Raw genomic sequence first — 19601 nt, forward strand, 5'->3', positions numbered from 1 at the left:
AAAGGGCAATAAGGAGGCTGATGTTGGATATACAACAAACGGAAGGACACAGACAGTAGGGAGACTCGGGGGTAATGAACGCTGGGATGCCCTATGCCAAATGTGGTGCAATTTTACACTGCAACCTAAAATGCAACAAGAGGGTAAAAAATACAACTTGTAGAAAAAGCAACAGAATTTTGACTATACCACAGTCTGAGCAGACAAGATTTGGAGGGGAAATTGCAATGGAATGTATTCCTTTAAGAAGCCGCAATAAGCTTCTGGCCTACCTCAATGTTCTTAGAACACCTTAGTCAGTTTCAGTTCCCCTCTCTGTTCCTTTGGATACAGTAAATGCAACCAACAAACAAAAACAAACATCTGTAACTGCCCCAGACATGCTGAGTGACAGAGATCGCAAAGAATAAGATTTTCAAGCAAAAAAAAACCACATTATAAAGAGCACTTACTTTTTTCCATTAAAAAAAAAACCTCTAATTTTTAAACTGATCTTAAAAATTACTCCTCCAGATAGGCATTGTCAAATGTCTTAAATAGAAGAGGAAAAGTATTAAGGATGATGAAGCTATGAAAACTAGGTTCAGAAAGCTGGGTCTAACTTGTAACTGTGGAGGGCTGAATCAACGCTAATGAAAGGCAGAAATAGTCACAGAAAGCAAAACCGTGCTCTTTATAAGAAAAAAAGCTCTATCTCATTGTGACAGAACGAAAGGGGGGCTTAGTTGAGTCGTGACTGTGAGAAGAACACCTTTAACATAACGTCCAGTCTCATTAGGCTGCAGCCTGGAAATGGGATTCCTCCTTCATTTCCTAGTGTGTATGCATCAGCTTGGACAACGACGGCTGTCTGTGCATGAACCGGTTTCTCTGCTGAGCCTGCTCAGTCAGCGGATGGAAGAGGGCAGTCACCTTGTCCTCCCCCAGCTGTCCTGCATTCCTTTCAGCCCTGGAGAACCAACTGTACCTCTCCAACATCCCACATTATTATCTGCAGGTGATTTTCTCCGCTAGGAAACAAGTTCAAGACCAACTGAAGAGCAGAAGAGAAGAGAAGAGGGAAAGGGAGAGAGGAGGAAACCATATGCTAAATACCAGGAAGACCTTTGAAGGCAATCCAAAGACTAAAGAAGAGCAAAGAATACAAGTTAAATTTTTAATGAGAAGAGAAAGCCAGATCTTTTGTCTTGACTTATTTCTAAACTCCATAAATATTTTCAGATGTGTGTGTGTGGGAGTGCAAAATATTACAAAAATATCATGGGAAAAAAATTTTTTTTAAAGCCCTGGCACCTGAAATGTAGTTAACACCAATGAAAAAGATTTTCCAAACACTTAGCAAGCAATTAACTCACTTCCAATTTTAAGAAGGTTAAGCAAACACATAGGTGTCGTCCCTTTTTAAGAGAAGGGATCGCAATGCTCAACCCACTGCCACAGTTGAGCATCTGACCCAAAGGATCCACAGGACAGGCTGGATTGGACCAATCAGAAACTCTCTGGGAACAGGGGCTGGAGCTAAGAGGTGAAGACTGTCCCCATGCACGCCAAATTAAAGAAAAAACACTAGTCTGCAGAGACCACAAAGAAAGCAGAGATGCCAAACAACGTTATGCTGGGCATTCAAAATGGTTATACCTGTGAGCTTTCCACTGGCTGATTTCAGGTCCTCTGTGAGGCTGGCCTGTTCTTCCAGCCCCTGGTTCTGTAAGATATCCCTTGGGACAGACACTCTTGGCTGACGAACCAGTAGCTATCTCCCACCCATCCTGTGGGTTGTGCACCTCTCCTATTACAAGATCACTTCCCCATCTCCCTGGAGCTAGGACAGGGACATGTGACATCACCCTGGCCAACCAGCTATATGGGATATCTATGGGTGGCTATTGAGAAAGGTTAGCCTCCTCAATAAACTCCTCCTCTTTACTTGACAAGGTCATAGCTGCCTGTGATGGTTGGAATTGCTGCAGCCATCCTGCAACCATGAGGAAGAAGCCTCGCTGATGTGCTGGGAAGGGCAGAAACAAAAGATGGACACCACGTGGCTCTTTGATGAATCTACTGAACTTCAACACCAATCCCAGAAACTACATGCCTCTGGACTCCTTGTAAGGTGAGAAAACACGTGTCCTTAGTGTCTAAGCCACTTTTCTTTGGGTCTTTTGTTACTTTCAATTGAATCCATACAGTCCTGTCTCTTTCCAATAAGTTGCAATAACTCAACCATTTCTTGCTGAGAGCTGACTGGGAGCCAAGCTCTGCGCTAGGCCCTGGGATTACAGTGGAGAACAGCGGGGTTTTAATAGGGGTTAAATAAACGGGCAGTGGAGCATATAAGCATGGGACCCACTCTAGATGTGGGATTAGGGAAAGCCTTTCGGAAGAAGTGATGTTTACATTGAAACAACAAGGATAAGTAAAAAGTCAGCCGGGCAAATGGGGGAGGAAAGGGGGATAGGAGGTGGGAAAGGGGAAAACATTGCAGGCAGAGGGAAGAGAATGTGCAAAGGCCTCAGGCAAGAAAGAACACATCAAACTGAAGGAAATGAGACATCGAGTGTACCTGGAGAGTGAAGAGAAAGAGAGAGAACAGTGTGACGAAGCCAGCAGCACTCCCCGCCCAACCTCTCCTACTACAAGATCACTTTTCCCCCTCCCTTGCAGCTAGGACACGGGCACATGACATCACCCTGGCCAACCAGACATATGGGATATCGATAGGGCCAGACCAGTCAGGGCCCTGGAGACCACGGCCAGGGTTTCACAGAACAATTTTCTTCTCAGAACTGCTGATGGGTGTTTGCCAGCCCTATACAATCTATACACTCCCTCTTGCTAAGACTTCTTTGTGGCTTACAGCCTGTGTTTTTTTTTTTTTTTAATTTATTTTTTTTCCCCCAAAGCCCCAGTAGATAGTTGTATGTCATAGCTGCACATCCTTCTAGTTGGTGTATGTGGGACGCGGCCTCAGCATGGCCGGAGAAGCAGTGCGTCTGTGCACGCCCGGGGTCTGAACCCGGGCTGCCGCCAGTAGCGGAGCGCGCGCACTTAACCGCTAAGCCACGGGGCCGGCCCCAGCCTGTGTTTTTAAGTTATTTAATGAGGTTTAGGGATATAAGCTATGATTCTGAAAAGAGTTTTTTGCTACACAAAGCCCATTATCCCATTAAAGAAGAGAAATCTAATTTCTGAGATAAATCAAAAGCCTTAGTAATCAATATTTTCTTCTATATTTAGATCAATAATCCAGACCCAGCAGAAGTTTTAAATTCCATCTTGCCAAACATTCCTAAGCAGGAGAGTGTGATGTAAGAGCTTTGGACCTGGGTTCAAATTCTGACTCTAATAGTTATAAGTCATGTGACTTTGGGCAAGAGTCTTTCTCTATTAAGCATGTTTCCTTACCTGTAAAAACGAAAAACAGTCTCCCTCTACCTGAAACAGGTTCTTAAAAAATCAAATGACATAAGGTACATAAATATGATAAATGTAAGATTTTATTTATCCTGTTAGTATTATAAAATGTAATTTATTTTAGTTCTGCATTCCAAAAACAGTTGATGTCTTGGCATTGACATTCTCTGAAGAGCAATTAAAATGAGAGACTAGGCTTTACAGGAAGGAATAATCAGATACGAAGACTGAATTTTAAAATAATTTATTGAGATAAATGCTAGGAGAAGAGCCATTATGACCATCTTACGGTAGGTCCACAGTCTCTTACTCACAAATCCAAAATCAAAAAATTCCTGAAAGCCAAAAGGTTTTTCTTAACTCACCTAGCGACAAACCTCACCCAAGCCTATTTATAACCTGTTTATCACACTTAGTGTGATTATTCATACCTTTCATACCTTACCTTTTTGGATAACAGATTGTGGATCTAATTTTGGGAAATTAGTTGCTCAATAAGATAGGAAAAATAAAAAGTATAAGGATTGTTAAGGAAGAAATAAAACTGTCATTATTCACAGATGATATGACTAACTATATAGACAGAAGTATCCACTGATAAATTATTAGAATTAAGAGTTTAACATGATTGCTGGATATAAGATCAACATGTAGAACCCAATTGCTTTTCTGTATATCAGCAACGAACAGAACATGAAATTTTAGAAACAATATCATTTACAATAGCATTAAAAATTGTAAGTAGACAGAAATAAACTTAACAAAAGATGTGCAAGACCATCATGGAGAAAATGATAAAACATTATTAAAAGACATTAAAGAAAACTAGAATAAATGGAGAGATATGAACCACGTTCCTTGATTGGAAGGCTATATATTGTAAATATATCAGTTCTCCCCCAAATTAGATTCAATGCAGTTCCAACTAAAATCCCAACAGGTTTTTGGGGAACATAATTCAAAAGTTTAAATGGGTTACAAAGGTCAATCAGTAGCCAAACACTATTTTTTTTTTTTTTTTTGGTGAGGAAGATCAGCCCTGAGCTAACATCCATGCTAATCCTCCTCTTTTTGCTGAGGAAGACCGGCTCTGAGCTAACATCTATTGCCAATCCTCCTCCTTTTTTTCCCCCAAAGCCCCAGTACATAGTTGTATGTCCTAGTTGCACATCCTTCTAGTTGCTGTATGTGGGATGTGGCCTCAGTATGGCCGGAGAAGTGGTGCGTCAGTGCGCGCCCGGGATCCGAACCCAGGCCGCCAGCAGCGGAGCGCGCACTTAACCGCTAAGCCACGGGGCTGGCCCCAAACACTCTTGAAGAACAAGCCAGGGGTACTGCCACACCGCATGCTGACATGAAGTTAATTAAGAGGCTGTATGGTATTGGCCAGGGATAGAAAAATAGGCAAATGCAAAGAACAGAAAGGCCAGGAACAGGCCCATGCAAAAAAAAAAAAAGACTGTGTAGAAAAGAAGTCCATATAGAAAAGACGAGAGCTTAATGCCTATGGACCTGGGGTCTGGAGCTGGAATGAAGTGCTTTGAATTCTCGCTCTTTGACATACCAGCTATGTCACATGGAGCAGGTCACTTAACCTCTCTGTGTTTCTGTTCCTCGTCTAAAAAATGGAGATAACAGCAGGATCTATTTGTAGGGTTATTACAAGGTTTAAGTAAGTTATCTCATGCTTAGAACACGGCTGGGCACATGGTAAGCCCTCCCTCAGTAAGTGTTAATGCTATCATCACCATCCTCCTCCTCCTCATCATCCGATGAGGAAAGAACAGGCTGTTCAATCAAGGTGCTGGGATAATTGTATATCTATTGGAAAAAATGAAATCAAGCCTCTATTTCTTACAATATAAAAAACTAATTCCAAGTAGATGAAGGACCTAAATATAAAAGGCAAGACTATAAAACTCTCAGGAGACAACAGAGGAGAATATCTTTCTGATCTTGAGGTAGGAAAGGATTTTTAAACAAGACACAAAAAAGCATGCACCATAAAGAAAAGACAATTTGGGGCCGGCCTGGTGGTGTAGCGGTTAAGTTTGCGCATTCTGTTTTGGTGGCCCAGGGTTTGCTGGTTTGGATCCTGGGCGCAGACCTACTCACTGCTCATCAGGCCATGCTGAGGCAGCATCCCACATAGAAGAGCTACAAGTCTGCAACTATGATACACAACTATGTACTGGGGCTTTGGAGAGAAAAAAGAAAAAAAAGAGGAAGATTGGCAAGAGGAAGATGTTAGCACAGGGCCAATCTTCCTCAAAAAAAGAAAGCAAAAAAGATTGGTGAACTCGACTGTATAAAAACTAAAAACTTCTGTTTATAAAAGATCCCACAAAGAGGCCGGCCCGGTGGCGTAGTGGTTAAGTTCGCACGTTCTGCTTCGCTGGCCCAGGGTTCACAGGTGTGGATCCCGGGCGCCGACCTAGGCACTGCTTATCAAGCCATGCTGTGGCAGGCATCTCACATATAAAGTAGAGGAAGACAGGCACGGATGTTAGCCCAGGGCCAGTCTTCCTCAGCAAAAAGAGGAAGGTTGGCATTGGATGTTAGCTCAGGGCTGATCTTCCTCACCAAAAAAAGAAAAAAAAAAAAAAAAAGATCCCACAGGAAAGGGAAACAATAAAGGACAAACGGGGAGGAGATATTTGTAACAGATGATCAAGAAAGGATCCGTGTCTGGAGTATAGAAAGCACTCCTTCAAATAGATTTCCTTAAAAAGATGAAATAACCCAATAGGAAAAGGGGTAAAAATAATAAGAATTTTAGGCATAAAATTCTTCAATGATATTTAGCCTTATTCGTAATCAGGGACATGCATATTAAAACTACAATGCGATGTCACACCCACCAGTCTGGCAGAAATTTAAAGTCAGGAAACATCAAGGGTTAACAAGGATGTGTTGCAACAGGATGACTCATATGCTGCTGGGGACCTTGGAACACAGACTGGCTTTACCTAGTAAAGGTGACCTGTGCCCCCGTGTGACCCAGCAATTCCTCTGCTGGATATGGCTCAAGGTCTTGGACGTAGACAATAAATTCTTGCTCATGTGCACCCAGGGACATGCATGGGAATGTTTACAGCAGCATAATTCACAGCCACAGAATACTGAAAAGAACCCAAGTGTCCATCTGATTCCATTTATATCAAGTCCAAAAACAGGCAAAACTAAACAATGTATTTTTTTTTAACTGAGGTAACATTTGTGTATAACACTATATAAATTTCAGGTGTACATCATTGTACTTCGACTTCTGTATAGACTACTAAACAATGTATTGTCTACCGACACATTCATAAGTGATGAAAAACTACAAAGAAAAACAAAAGAATATTTTTTGATACAAAATTCTGGATAATACTTAGTTAGGGTGGGGGAGTATGACGAGGGGATGTAATCAGGAAGGAGCCATAGAGAGCTTCTGGAGCAGAGTAATGTTTTACTTATTTACCTGGGTGGAATGTACGTGGGTGTTCACTATACTGCTATTTTTGTATACATCATTCTACACAGACACATTTTCATACATTCTTTTGTATATACCATAATTAATATTTAATTGTTAGTTTACTGTTGGGTTGATGGGAAAAATCTTCAACATAAAAGAAACTTAAGATCCCTTGAGCCTCTGCCAACTGGAGATCAAAAATGAAGATGAAACATTTATGAAAGAAAAAAAGTCAATAGAAAAATCTATTACATAAAGTATTGAACTATTACTTTTTCCTTAATTGATGTACTTCCTATTTTATTCCAATAAAAAATATAAAATGTTCTTCAGAAAATGGGCATCCTTTAATACCCAAGTATGGATTGAGTATTGATTGCAAAAAAGACTTCATGTTTGGAGGGAAAAAACTTAAAAAAAAAAATCCAGGGGGCAGGCCCCATGGCCTAGCGCTTAAGCTCAGCGCGCTCTGCTTCGGTGGCCTGGGTTCGGATCCTGGGCATGGATCTACACCACTTGTCGGCGGCCGTGCCGTGGCACGGCTCACATACAAAACAGAGGAAGATGTCAGCTCAGGGCGAATCTTCCTCAAGCAAAAAGAGGAAGATTGGCAACAGATGTTAGCTCAGGGCCAATCTTCCTCAGCTAAAAAAAAAAAAAAATCCAGGACTCTTTATTGTCTAAAAGCTAAAAATATTTTTCACATACCACCACAGGAATACAATAGATAATTGCCCTCAAATAAAATGTTTATGAAGGCTAAGAGAACATAAAATATTATAGTAAGCAACATATGTTGTGTTTCTGCTCTAAGCCAAAATCACATTCACCCATTCATTCATGCAATGTTTTACTGAGCACCTACCATGTGTCAAACACTGTTCTAGGAACTGAGGACATAGAGCAAACAGAAGACATAAATCCTCTATTCTCATGGAGCTTATATACTAATAGATCTTTACTGTACAAAGCTATAAAGAAATTTCAGGGGATTAATTTAGTTGATATGTCCATGAGAAGAACCGCTAGGTCTCTGGATAGGAACATTGTAAAGCCCACTGGTACCTATTAGCAGGGGTGATGGTCAAAATATTTAAGAACCAATTACCAGTGGACTCCCCATCCAATCAGAACAGAGGCCAGCTGTGCTGAGGCATCCTGGCTGAAAACAAGCCTTGCCTGTTGTCCAAGTCTTTTCCAGAAAATGTGAACCAATTACATATCCCCCAACAGAGTACAAGGGTCCCTATCCTACTGAACCCTGACGAGAACTGAATATTACCACTTGTAAAACAAAAAAAAAGAAGAAGAAGAAAGTTTTGCTTATTTGGTAAGCAAATTGCTGTATTATGCATTTCATTGATTATTTGTGAAATTAACCTTTTTATACATGTTCATTAGCCTTTGGAATTTCCTCTCGTAACTGTTCTCTTCTTAATCTTTATTCATTTATCTGTTAGAAACTTTGTATTTATCTTATTGCTTTGCATAAGCTCTTTATATATTATGGTTTAACTTTGTCATATTTGGCATAAATGTTTTTCCTAGTTTGATTTAAAATTATATATATGTATTTTGACACATACACATAAATGTACGGTAACAACGGGGGTTAGAACTGTGAGGGTTCCCCCACTATTTTATATTTCTCGTGTGTTCCAAATTTTCTTCAATGAGCACTTTTTTCTGAGTATCAATATAGCACAATACTAATTTAATTAATGAATTATTATTTTAAAGACACCTAAGGAAATAAGAAAATATCTATTCTGGAAATAACATCTACTGTCACTTTACTGTATTACCATTTCCTTCTAGGCAGTAATTCATGATAAAATAGCATAACTATTGCCATTTTATTCAAGTTTGATGTTTTTACTAAAAGGAAAAATGTTTCTACTGACATGTCATGTAACATCCAGGATTCATTTTCAACTGTCTTTTCCTCTGAATTTCTAAATCTCCTGCCAAGTGCGGCTACCTTCACACTAATCCATTTACTGAAGATGCACCGGGCACTCTTTCCCGTAGTCCTAATACCAGGCACCTCTTTCGCTCAGCGCAACTTCATCTGTGCCTGACTCACCACATCCTGCACCATCAATCAAGATGAACATGGCACAGACCACCTGGGTGCCCTTCAATAAATATTTGCTGAATGAATGAATGAGTCAGTGGAAACTTCTCCAACCATCACTGGAATTCTGCTAGCCCATGACTTAATTCCTTCTAGCCCATGACCAGACCAGAGTCAATATGTTGTTTATCATCCTGGAGTTTAGGAGAATGCCTCTCTGAAAAGTGCTGGGGACGCAACTGTGAACAACAGAAAAATAGCCTGCTCTCATGAGCTACGAAAAAAGGTACTTATGAAGAACATGCAGTAACACAAAATTTCACATACATAAGATAATTTTTTTTCTTTACTTCCAATCATAGCATTAGGAGCTCTCAAGTACCTGAGATAGGATGCGAAAAAGTTAAAAAAAAAAAATCTTTTAGTACATGGCTGCCTTTTCTAAGCTGTTGCCAAAGAATATGAACTAGCTAAATGCTTAGATACCTATAGTCCTAGCACAAGTGTTTTCTTTTCATTAATTATACACGGGCAGTCAGTTCTCTTAATAACTAAAAGCTACTCACGTTTTAAAATTAAACATTAATAGATATTTCAAAGAAATCCCACCATGTTTGGCCCTATTTTTTGAGTGGTCATAAATTATTTCTAGCTTCAACTTATTTCAATGTTTTGAGCTCCTACTTCTGTGAGCTCACATTTCTTTTGGGCAACTGCTAACGTAACCAACACACTAATGCTATGCTTTAAAAACAAACCAAAACGACTCAACTGAAAATGTACAGCACTGCTGGTCGTACTAAGTATCTTACTGCAGGGCAGGAGGAGGCTTGTGGGTTCTGCAGCATGAGGCACTACAGTGAGACTGCCTGTGCCCCAGTCTCGGCGCTTCACCTCACTAGCAGTGTGAAGTGACTTCACTTCTGTGTCACAGGTTCCTCATCCATCAGGAAACGTAATAGCCTCACAATTAAACCACTGAACTGTACATTTAAAAATGATTAAAAAGGCAAATTTTATGTTATGTATATTTTACCACAAAAAAAGGTTAACAAAAGGAGGAGGAGGAGGGGAGGGGGAAGATGGGGAAAAAGGAGAGGGAGGAAGAGGAGGAAGAAGTGGGGGAGCAGGAGGGGGAGAGGGGGATGAAGAGGAGGAGGAAGAAGACTATTAGGAGAAGTCAGAGAGATCACATTAGACCAGCCCACACCGGGCCATGCTGGCCATTGAAAGGAACTTGGGAGTGAGTTGGGAAGCGACCAAAATACTTTGAGAATAGTGAAATTGTACTGATATTATTTATTGACTCTTAGTATCCATTTTTCACCCCTTTTAAGTTTCCACTTTATCATAAAGGCTGGAAGGCTAAAAACTACATATCTCAGACTCTCTTGTACTTAGGGATCTGGGATGGGGTTTCGGGAGCAAGACGGACTCTCATGAGATCTGGAAAGAAAAAATGAGACAGTGAAAAAAAATTAAGAGCACCAACTTAGGGGGGCGGCCCGGTGGCGCAGGCGGTTAAGTGTGCGTGCTCCGCTGCGGCGGCCCAGGGTTCGCAGGTTCAGATCCCGGGCGCGCACCGACGCACCGCTTGTCAAGCCATGCTGTGGTGGCGTCCTATATAAAGTAGGGGAAGATGGGCACGGATGTTAGCTCAGGGCCAGTCTTCCTCAAGAAAAAAGGGGAGGATTGGCAACAGATGTTAGCTCAGGGCTAGTCTTCCCCACAAAAAAAAAAAAAAAAAGAGCACCAACTTGGTAGAGCTGTTGGGACATAAGATGAGTTACTATAGTGTAAAGTGCTTAAAACTGGCACCGAGCAAGTCAGTAAATAATAGCTTATTGACACATTGAACGTCATAGCAATATCGTGACAAAGGTCAAACGATTCACATTTGTACCCCAAAAGAGTAGGTAAAACCATCCTTACCACTAGAGTCCATTCCCACTGTCTGCACATCAGCTAGTCATGGCGTGAGCTGGTGAGGAATCCCACACTGCTGGTGGTCATGACCATGGCCCTGAGTCTAAGAGCAGAAATCCCTGAGTCCCAGGGATTTTTGGCAGGACCATAGGAAACCCCTAATTCAGAGGGCAGTGCCCATATTCCCGGAATTCTTCAAAGCATTATACAAATGCAAGGGATTTTATTGATCCAGGAGGTGTTGACAACTCAAGATAATCTATATAGTGAATGTAACTCCCTATGTCTTTTGGCACAGGTGTTAACGGTTTAATTCCAACGTATCTTATTTTGTTATCAATATAAATTGGGCTAGTCTTTTTCCTTTTTTTTTTGCAAGCACAAGGAGAGATTCAGTAAGATTCATTTGAAGCCGACATCCTCTATCCTGAGCTCCCCGTCTCCTGAGGGTAGATTATTCAGGTCCTGGATAATAACCACAATGGCTACCACTTCTAGTGTCCTCACTACGTGCAGGCTCTCTCCAAGCACTTGACATATTTCATTTAATCCTGGAAACCACCCTATGAGGCCGACACTGTTAACATCTCCTTATTTGAGATGGGTAAAATGAGGCCCAGAAAGGTTGAAAGGCTTGCTCAAGGCCACGCAATTATTAACTGGAAGAGAGGAGATTTGAACCCAGAGCTCCAGAGTCTGTGTGCTTGACCACTGCTCTAGACGGTGCGCTTAAGACAAGCCTTGCTCTTGATTTCTGCTGTTGGCTGCTCACATTGTGCTAGATCCCTGATGAACCTTATATCTTTCTGCCCCCACCCAACCCCAAGGTATAGTCAGTACTATGTCTGACTTTTTGACATAAGATTGCAGAGCCAGGTAGAATTGGAGTTGGAACCCAAGCCTGATTCCAAAGTCTATAATTTTAGTCTCTATGGAGATGGAAAAAGAATTGAGGGCCCGCCCAGTGGCTTAGCGGTTAAGTGCGCACGCTCCGCCACTGGCAGCCTGGGGATCCGAACCCGGCGCGCAGTGACGCGCCGCTTCTCCGGCCATGCTGAGGCCGCGTCCCACATAACAGCAACTAGAAGGATGTGCAACTATGACATACAACTATCTACTGGGGCTTTGGGGGAGAAAAAAAAAAAAGGAGGAGGATTGGCAATAGATGTTAGCTCAGAGCCGGTCTTCCTCAGCAAAAAGAGGAGGATTAGCATGGATGTTAGCTCAGGGCTGATCTTCCTCACAAAAAAAAAGAATTGAAACACACAAGTGAAAGAAGTTAGTAAGACTGAAACTCTCATCTGCCTTGTTAGGGGTTGGGAGGGCATTTTGTGGTGGTCTCCTGAGTCAAAAATCTACTAACCACTATAGGTTGAGTGGGCATGTATGTGTATTTGAACTTTTTAAAGAGAGAGGAGGGAACTGGGCCTTGGACTCAGTCTTAAAGATAGTCATAAGACTATCTTTAGACTCCCAAATAGTCAACTGTGAAGTTTATTGCAAATATTAAAATGTAAAATTTTAAATGTTTACTGTAAATGTTATCTTACAAAATGCTGAAATAAAATTATGACATTTTTCCACGTCCTTCAGGCAGTGCAATGCAAATTTCCACAGCATTTTAAACCCATGTTTATTCCAGGTAAGGGAAATAAATTCCAACAATACAAGAAGAGGCTTCCTTATAATCATAATAATAAGTGGTACTATAAACAGCAATTAAAACAATAGTCAAGTTCAAGTTTTGCTTCAAGAAAGATTTAAAATAGTTAACCTTATTGTTTTCCTCTCAGCAACCCAAAGTATCTCCAACACAGAATTTTGCTTGAAGCTTTGTTTGCTTACTTATTAAAAGTAAATGTGAACAGAAATATAGCCCAACCAAGTGAGCAGACCACAGCCTCACTATTGCAACCTAACACCATTATAAATGTGAATTTTTTAAATATTCCTGAAAATACAACCTTTTATAAAAACAGAACATATTTAACTCATAAATAGAATTTTCAGAAAGATCTTATTTTATAAAATCATACATCAGTAAAACATTATCCTCTGGGAAAAAAAGTCTCTTTAACAGGCAGGAAATGAATCAATACAGATTAAGTTTAAAATAAAAACCTGTAGACATTTTTTTTTCCTTTGCAACAGCTCACAGACTAACAACATATTCAGTGACATAATAGGTTACTTAATGATCTTGGCTTACTGATTTATTTTTTTACTTTTTAATTAATAGACTTTATTTTTTTAGAGAGTTTCAGGTTTACAGAAAACCTGAGTGGAAAGTACAGAGTTTCCATATACTTCCCCCTCAGTTTCTGCTATTATTAACATCTTGCATTAGTGTGGTACATTTGTTTTAACTGAGAAGCCAACACTGATACATTATTATTAACAAAAGTCCATAGTGTACATTAGGGTTCACTTTGTGTTCTACATTATACTGGTTTTGCCAAATGAATAACGTCATGTATCCACCATGACAGTATCAAACAGAATTGTTTCATGGCCCTAAGAGTCCCCTGTGTTTCACCTATTCATCCCTCCCTCACTTCCTCCTAACCCCCAGCAACCACTCATCTTCTTACTGTCTGCAGTTTTGCCTTTTCCAGAATGTCATATAGTTGGATCAGCCAGTATGTAGCTTTTTCAGACTGGCTCCTTCACTTAGCAATATGCATTTAAAGTTCCTCCACGTCTTTTTGTGACTTGATAGCTCATTTCTCTTTATTGCTGAAAAATATTCCGTTGTCTGGATGTACCACAGTTTGTTTATCCACTCACTCACTGAAGGACACTCTGGTTGTTTCTGAGTTTGGGCAATTACGAATAAAGCTGCTATAAACATCCCATGCAGGTCTGCACAGATATTTTACCTTCAAAAAAAGAGATTCTTTTTATTCCTAGGCTTGTTCTCTTTATTTCTTTATTTTAAAAAGCAACATTGATAACAAAACAATACAGTACTATTTAAAAAGCACACCGACACCCAGAAAAGTCAGGATTTCCTCAAATCCAGGAAACGCTGTCTTGGATGGTTCTCTCAGCATTATCAGGCATTTACAAGAAATGCCAATGAACAAAAAGGACATGGAGCCTTTGTTTAAGAATTATGAATAATTTAATATGTGGTAAATTGTGGGCATGCTGTGTAATTTTTTTTCTCAGGCAGTATTTGTAAAGATAGCTTAAACTAGCAAGACAATAGTCATTTCTCGAGGGAAGCCTCTTAAAATTCCCTGGACTTAGCCGGCTTGCCAGTGTAGTCCAGCTAATATGCACCACATATTAATACATGTGGTCTCATAGCATTATGTACCTTTCTTCTGTGGCCTTTATCATAGTATAAGTCCACATTTATCTGGGTAGTTATTTGATTAGCAAGCTCTTTGAGGGCAGACACCCTCTGTCTGTCTGTGATCACCCCTGTATTCCCCCAGGACAGCCGAGAAAGAATGAATATTTTGGCAAAAGTACTATTTTAGTAATATATAAAGAGCCAGTGTTAGTGAGAAATTTCTTAAACTTAAAAACATTTCTAGTGTTGAGAGATTCAAATGACATCTTATACGTGGCTAATTAAAAATTACTGTAGAAACAAAAAAGAATTACTAAGGTTCACTGTAATTTTCACTATCTCAAAATTTTATATTTAGACCTGACATATAGTATATAGAGAATATCTGCATTATTTTAATGCAGTCAAAAGAGTCCACTTTTATATATGGTTACTTACCACTTACTAAAAATAAGAATATATGGATAAAGATGTGGTATATATAAACAATGGAATATTATTCAGACATGAGAAAGGAAATCCTACCATTTGTGACAACATGGATGGACCTTGAGGGCATTATGCTAGGTGAAGTAAGTCAGAGAGAGAAAGACATACTGTATGATCTCACTTATATGTAGAGTCTAAAAAAGCTGAACTCAGAAAAACAGAGAGTAGAACGGTGGTTACCAGCGGGTGTGGGAAACGGGGAGATGTGGGTTAAATGGCACAAACTTCCACTTAGACTGAGTTCTGGGGATCTAATGTACAGCATGGTCATTAGAGTTAATAATACTATATTACATACTTGAAAGTTGCTAAGAGAGTAGATCCTAAATGTTCTCACCACAAAAAAGAAATGGTAATTATGTGACATGATGGAGGTGTTAGCTAATGCTATGGTGGTAATCATTTTGCAGTATATAAATGTATCAAATCAACAGGTTGTACACCTTAAACTTATACAATATTATACATCAATTATATCTCAATAAAGCTGGGGTGGGGGGAAGAATATAATGTAGCTAAATTGTACTAGGAGAATTTCTACAAACTCTGAAAATTCTGCCCCCTGAAAACCTGAAATGGGGACTTTATTTCAAACAAGTAAGAATCATCTTTTGCTAGGTAGCAACAGTACAATAATAAATCAAAAAAGACAATCACATCATTGTTTTTCCCCAGACAAAAGCCAACATAAACCAACCAAGCTGAGTTTTTGGATTAAACTGACAATTAGATTGCACTGGTTTCATAAAAAGTCTTTATAGGTCAAATAATGATTTTGGATGAAAGATATATCCATGGAGTGATTTTAAGAAAATATTTCAGAATATCAATTTTATAATTTGCTCTTATGTTTACAAAAATCAATGAGTAAAGCTCCAAAACAGATCATCATGACTGCTCCATCTGGAGCCAAACTCTGCCACATAGATTCCAATTTGGCAATAATTAACTGGAAAGAAATAAACAATACCACCCCTGCTTGTTTTGTTGTTTATTTTGTTTTTCAGATTCATGGCTGGCCAGAGAGAAACCTCAAGTTTTTCAAGAGGTCAAATGCACAATGCTGATTTTATCTATATAAACGCTGGACTATTTTCACAGGAACCCACTAAATTAAAAAAAATAATAAAGGCTACAGAACTTGCAAGTAACCACTACAAGTCCCTTTTAAAGCTGTTCTGATAATTTGCCTTTTAGGCAACAGAACTATGTTTTAATCACATTTCTCAATGTGGAGACTAAGAGGGAAATTCCTGTTGGCTGTGAAAAGCCTAGCGTGATACAAATGGCCTCAATAGCAGTGACTCTGCCCAGGAGACAATGTGACATATGTTTATTTTCACATCAGCAACACGTGAACATGGACTTTCTCATTTAATCAGGGTACATTAGAACCACCCTCTAACTTTTCTTGTTAGGAATTTTTTTTTCCTTTTTGGTTTACTAAGTGTTGTCTATTTCACACCAACAGTACAATCATAACTTTAAAACTACTGTTTCTGTAACACTTAAACTACCTCACATCAACATAAAAACAAAAGGTACTAAGAATTTAGTAACAACACTCAAAGTTACCAATAGGAACAGAGAATTAATATGCTACGCCAACTCAGCAGAGATGCAGTCCAATTCAAACCTTAAGTTTCTTGTACTCTGCTCTGAAGCCCTTAACAGATTCAAGGGAGATCAGCACTCAAGAACTTTGAAAAGCTGCCATTTTCTCAAGTGGCAGGCAGCTCTCAGCCCTCCATTCCCATCGCAGGAACAAGAGACTATAAAATTCGGTTGGCCCCTGTAGGTTGTGGGTGTCCGCGCACAGTCAGATTTAGTTCTAACATCTCCATTACTGAGACTAATTAAAATCACTATTAAACAGATACACATAGATTCTCATCTCTGTTTAAAAAAAAAGACTTCAAAACAATGTCAAATTGCTGGCTACTTTTTCAAAGTACTTCTGATACAAGACAACATAAAACTGGTCTTTTAGAACTGATGGGTTTTTAGGTAATGAAAAATTATTACAGCAATTTCTGGAAATCTCACCCCTATTAAATTTAAGGACAGCTGTCAAGTATTTTCATGTCTTTCCCCCACGGCACCTAGCTCTGTGTCTTGCCCAATACGTGTTTGTGGAAGTGAGTTACAACACAGGTAAATTGAATGATGACTATAGTGGCTTTAAAAAAGAACCAAAGAGTTACTTCCAGTCACACGCTGTAATTACAGTAAGGTGTAAAAAAGTCAACCTTGGGGCCAGCGCAGTGGCGCAAGCGGTTAAGTGCTTGCGCTCCGCTGTGGCAGCCAGGGTGCGCAAGTTCAGATCGGCGCGCACCGACGCACTGTGCACTGATTGGCAAGCCGTGCTGTGGCCACGTCCCATATAAAGTGGAGGAAGATGGGCACGAATGTTAGCCCAGGGCCAGTCTTCCTCAGCAAAAAAATAATAATAATAATAAAAGAGGATTGGCAGATGTTAGCACAGAGCTGATCTCCTCACAAAAAAATATAAAAAAGTCAACCTTGACTGCTCACTGGGAACTCCATTCCCTTCTACTTCAGCTCACGTCTCCCACATGCTCGGAGAACACCACCATTAGCCAACTTGACTGAAAGCCACTAAATACTGGTTTTAGTAGTAGCTTAACAACTGATTTGGTGGAAAATTAATTTGCAGAGAGAACAGTTCCCAATTAATTCTTTGAGATTGGTTTAATGTTGTGGGTGTATTTTTAAATAGCACCTAATATACCCTTATAACCTGTTTTGCAACAAGAGCATTTAGACAATCATTAAAGAGACTTCAGACATAAAACAGCAATCCTTTAATTACTTGGAAGAAAATTTATAGAACCCTCTGAGGAGTTAAAGATCAATTGTTTCATATGGCATTTACATTGGCTTTTAAATTTCCAAAGACCAAGGAGCTTCCCCAATTATGGCTCTGCCATCTTAGAGATAACTCAGATACCCAGTACCAACCTGTTTTTTATCTTTTTTCTTCTAAATTCAGGTGACAGTCACATAACATTAAATTAACCATTTTAAAGTGAACAATTCAGTGGCATTTGATAACATTTACAATGTTGTACAACCACCACTTCTATCTAGTTCCAAACTATTTTCATCATCCTAAAGTAAAAACCCATACCCAATGAGAGTACTCTCTACTCTTCCCTCCCCCAGCCCCTGGCAAACACAAATCTGTTTTCTGTCTCTATGGATTTACTTATTCTGGATATTTTATATCACTGGAATTACACAGTATGTGACCTTTGTGTTCTGGTTTCTGTCACTAGGCTTAATGTTTTCGAGGTTCATCCAAGTTGTAGCACGTGTTAGTACTTCATTCCTTTTCATGGCCGAATAACATTCCACTGTGGATATATAACATTTTGTTTATCCATCATCTGTCAATGGACTTTTGGGTTTTTTCCACCTTTTGGCTATTGTGAATAGTGCTGCTAGGAACATTCCTGTACAATTATTTATCTCAACACCTGTCTTCAACTGTTTTAGGTTTATCACTAGGAGTGGAACAGCTGAATCATATGGTAATTCTATGTTGAATTTTTTGAGGACCTGCCAAATAGTTTTTCACAGTGGCTGAACCATTTTACATCTCCACCAGCAATGTACAAGGGTTCCAATGTCCCCACACCCTTCCCCAACACTTCTTTTCCACTGTTTTGATTATAGCCATCCTAGTGGGCGTGAAGTAGTATCTTACTATGGTTTGGATTTGCATTTCCAAAATGACTGATGATGTTCAGCATCTTTTCCTGTGCTTGTTGGCCATTTGTAGACTTTCTTTGGAAAACAATCTCCTTTGATTCCCCACTTCTGTGACAATAAATACAAACAATTTTAAAACTTTATATCACTTTCTTTAAAACTAACCCCTCTCACTACTTTTTAAATCTACATTTGGAAGTCACACGAATTAGATAAGAGGCTGAACTGGTGTGCTGTTAGAGGGCAAAACCCAAGACTGTTTCCAGTTTGGCAACTGTCTTATTTATTGAGTATCTACTATGAGTAAGGTACTAGTCTACATGCTGGTGATACAGTATTGCACAAAACAAATAAAAAAACCTTGTCCTCAATGGAGCTTACCTCTCGAGGAAAGTTTGATAAACACTAAATCTATTAATCTGGAAAATAGACATAGTAAAATGGGTAACTTGCAGTTTTCACAGAAATACTTTAAAATACAGAACCTGTAAACAGGCTATGTGGGCTCTTGGTACAGATATTAAATAACATTGAAGGAATATCTTACTTTTACTGTTAAAGAGTACTGCTTGATATACTAATCAGGCATATTTTACATAATTACAACTAGGAAAGGCACAAATTTTCTACGAGTTTACAAAGTTTTGAGTCTAAAAGTATAGAACAACATACTTTGTTTTAATATCCTCAAAAATAAAAATGTCAGACAAATAGCCACACTTTCCTTTGTATACCAAGAATAAACTCAATTTTTAGAAATACAGCTGCTATTGTATACCACGTTATATGGTTATAAACTATTGTTTTAAAGGATATTTTTTCAATAAGGTATGACAAAAAAGGGTATGGTAATCAATCTAAATTTAGAATGGTATGGTGTTAAAAGAGACTTTTTATCTAAATTGGATTGTTTTCTAATAAAACATTCTTGGAAATTAAATTTAACCTAACTTCTTTTTTCTAAGTCATTCCTATGTCAATACCTTTCTAAGGTATTCCTATGTCAATACACTGTTGGGGAGAAGGCAGGACACAGAAACTCTATTACATGGCTGGTGAGAGCACTATGTTGGACTCTTTTGAGGGTGGTTTGGCCATACCTATCCAAGTTCTTGGTATTTATCCTCTGAATATACTTACACATATGCAAAATAACACGTACCAAACTATCAATCTCTACTATTTTTAATAGGAAA

At 39.2% G+C, this 19601-nt stretch overlaps 2 protein-coding genes across 13 annotated transcripts in view; one reads left to right on the plus strand and one right to left on the minus strand.

Moving 5' to 3' along the window:
- Positions 1-19601, minus strand: part of FNBP1 (formin binding protein 1) — a 125915-nt gene that overhangs the window by 89796 nt on the left and 16518 nt on the right. The gene's annotated exons all lie outside the window — the stretch shown is intronic.
- Positions 7979-19601, plus strand: part of GPR107 (G protein-coupled receptor 107) — a 108055-nt gene continuing 96432 nt past the window's right edge. Inside the window, exon 1 of the mRNA XM_058524289.1 lies at positions 7979-7983. The gene's annotated coding sequence lies outside the window, so the exon portion shown is untranslated. The remainder of the gene's footprint in view (positions 7984-19601) is intronic.

The sequence above is a fragment of the Diceros bicornis genome, chromosome 28 (assembly GCF_020826845.1).
Source record: "Diceros bicornis minor isolate mBicDic1 chromosome 28, mDicBic1.mat.cur, whole genome shotgun sequence".
NCBI classification, from domain to species: domain Eukaryota; kingdom Metazoa; phylum Chordata; class Mammalia; order Perissodactyla; family Rhinocerotidae; genus Diceros; species Diceros bicornis.